We start from the raw sequence: 2,715 nt of genomic DNA, 5'->3' as shown, positions 1-2,715 counted from the left end.
TGTGGGGTATGCTCACCTTCTGGACATCACCCAGCCCTGGGACGCTGGGAGATACTGTTGTAGTACAGACTGCAGCCTAATTTGGGGTTGTGGGAGAAAACGGAGCCCTGGAATACTGTTGAGCAACTGCATCTGGGAAAGCACAGTCTGTATTCTGCAGGAGAATGCTTGAATAAACTTTTGATTAAACCCAAAAAGGAAGTTGGAAGTGAGTCCACCAGGGACAGAGAAAGTACCTGCTCATACTGTGTGATTGTTCTCCACCTTGAACTTGATAGTTAAGCAGATTATAAATGCCAGAATTAAATTAAATCTGCTCACAAATCTTCACCGCTCAACAAAAAAACCCCCAAATGTATTCACAAAATTTTCCACAGTGTCACCATTGTAAGGAGAGGAGACGGGTATTTGAAGAATTAAGGTTTTATGTCATACAGAGACTTTATAACCACCTTCGCTTATAAATAACAATTTAACATAGTAACATAGTAAATGACGGCAGATAAACACTTGTACAGTCCATTCAGTCTGCCCAACAAATTTGAACATCTGTATCATGTCACCCCCGTTTCTTCTTTTCTCCAAGGTATACGTGTTCAGGTCAGCAAATCTCTCCTTGTACTGTTTGCAACACAAATCCCATACCATTTTTGTAGCTTTTCTTTGCACAGTTTCCAGTCTTTTTACGTCTTTAGCAAGATACGGCCTCCAAAACAGAACACAATACTCCAACATTTGAACATGTAGATGCATTCATGTGTATCGGTTCATGTGGAGGTGAGATTAGGGATATTCCTGGTGTGTGGCTTAAATGTATCTATACAGAGGGTAATTCTATGGAGTCTACAGGCACAACCACTTATACCAGATGTGGAGCTGGTTTAAAAGTTCACGCCTGCATCGTTAAAGAGCATAAGTACATATGAATCTATGCGCCACCCATAATCCACTCATGTGAACTTCCATCTGTAGAGCGTATCCCATCCAGGGGTGTAGCTAGGTGGGGCCATGGGGGCATGGGCCCCTGCAGGTTTAGCCCTGGCCCCCTGCTTTCACCCCCCCTGCCGTTGACCCTCCCCCACCACATTCAACCCCCCTCCCCCGCCACCGCCATCAGGTACCTTTGCTGGCGTGGGACCCCAACCCCCGCCAGTCGAAGTCCTCTTCAGCACCAGTCTTCGGCGCATTGCTGATCTGGATTCTGTTTCTGTGAGTCCTGACATCCTGCAGGATGTCAGGGCTCTCAGAAACAGAATTCAGATCAGCGAATGCACCGGACTCGGAGACAGGCTCTGAAGGGGACCAGCTGGCGGGGGTTGGGGACCCCCACCAGCAAAGGTACCTGGTGGTGACGGGGGAGGGTTGGAACTTGGAGGCGGCGGGAGGGGGGTCGAAAGGGACTGGGGGGGGTCAAAAGTGGTGGGGGGGGGGGGGGTTCGGCGGCGCTGGAGGGGGCTAAAATGTGCCCCCTCACTTCAGGCTCTGGACCCCCCCTCCCGCCGGTCTGTCTATGCCCCTGATCCCATCCAGTATTGGTGCAGGCGTACAGAATAGGGCATAGCAAGAAAATAGTCAGTATGTGTTAACATACGAGTGAATGCAGTGATAGTAAATGTCAGCAGCGAAAGACCTGCATAGTCCAGCCAGTCTGCCCAAGAAGGTGACCAGAGTGAATCTGGCACTCTGCAAAAGGTTCTACTTCTTCATGATTAAACACTGGTATACTTAATCTCTGTCTCTCCCTGCCTACTTTGGGGGACAGAGTGTTGAGGTCTGCCTCGCAGAGGTCCTATTTCCCTACCAGAGTTGCTGTTGAAGCCCACTCCAGCCTTGAGTCTGATCTGTTATTGCCATTCATAGAAACTAGACTAAAGAAGTCTGCCTGACATTGGTCTTACTTTCCGACCTCATAAGTTGCAGTCAAGGCTCGCTTTAGTTATGAGGTCATTTCAGTTTTGCTTTAATCGGATTCCATCCTTTTTCTATATAGTGTTTCACAGTGTTTATCCCATGCATTGTTGAATTCCATCACCGTTTATGTCTTCACAACCTCCCATGGGAGGGCATTCCGGGCATCTACTACCCTTTCTGTGGAAACCTTCTTCCTGACATTGCTTCTAAGTCTTCCACCCTGCAACCGCAGTTCTTGACCTCTAGATCTTCCATTTCCCTGTTGCTGAAAAAGATTTGTTTGTATTTTAATAGCTTTTAAGTATGTAAATGTCTGCATCATATCCCCCTATCCCTCCTTCAAGTCACTTTAATATGCGTTTGACTTGAATACCCGTATTAATTCACCACCAAAATCTAGGTGGTTCCTTATAGAAGTACCTCCATGCCAGAGAAAGTTATCCATCTAGGGTCACACCAAAGCAATCTGGTGTTCAGAATATCCATAATGAATATGAACGAGACTGTATTCAAATCTATTACTATATAGAAATACTACTAATATTACTACTTATCATTTTTAAAGCACTACCAGACGTACATAGATTAATTGTGGATATCCTAAAAATCCTCACTACATGTGTCCTTGAGAACCTCTGATTGATATGGACCACACACACGATAGTCATAAGTTGAAATTTGGAAGTTATCCATTTAAACTGAGGCCTGCATATTCAACAATCTTACCTAAACAGAGATTTCTACTGAACATCAGAAATAAAGCTAAAATGATAACTTATCCATGGTGCCATGTCTTTGAATATA

The sequence above is a fragment of the Microcaecilia unicolor genome, chromosome 3, assembly GCF_901765095.1.
Source record: "Microcaecilia unicolor chromosome 3, aMicUni1.1, whole genome shotgun sequence".
NCBI lineage: Eukaryota > Metazoa > Chordata > Amphibia > Gymnophiona > Siphonopidae > Microcaecilia > Microcaecilia unicolor.
This window is presented reverse-complemented; position numbering follows the sequence as displayed.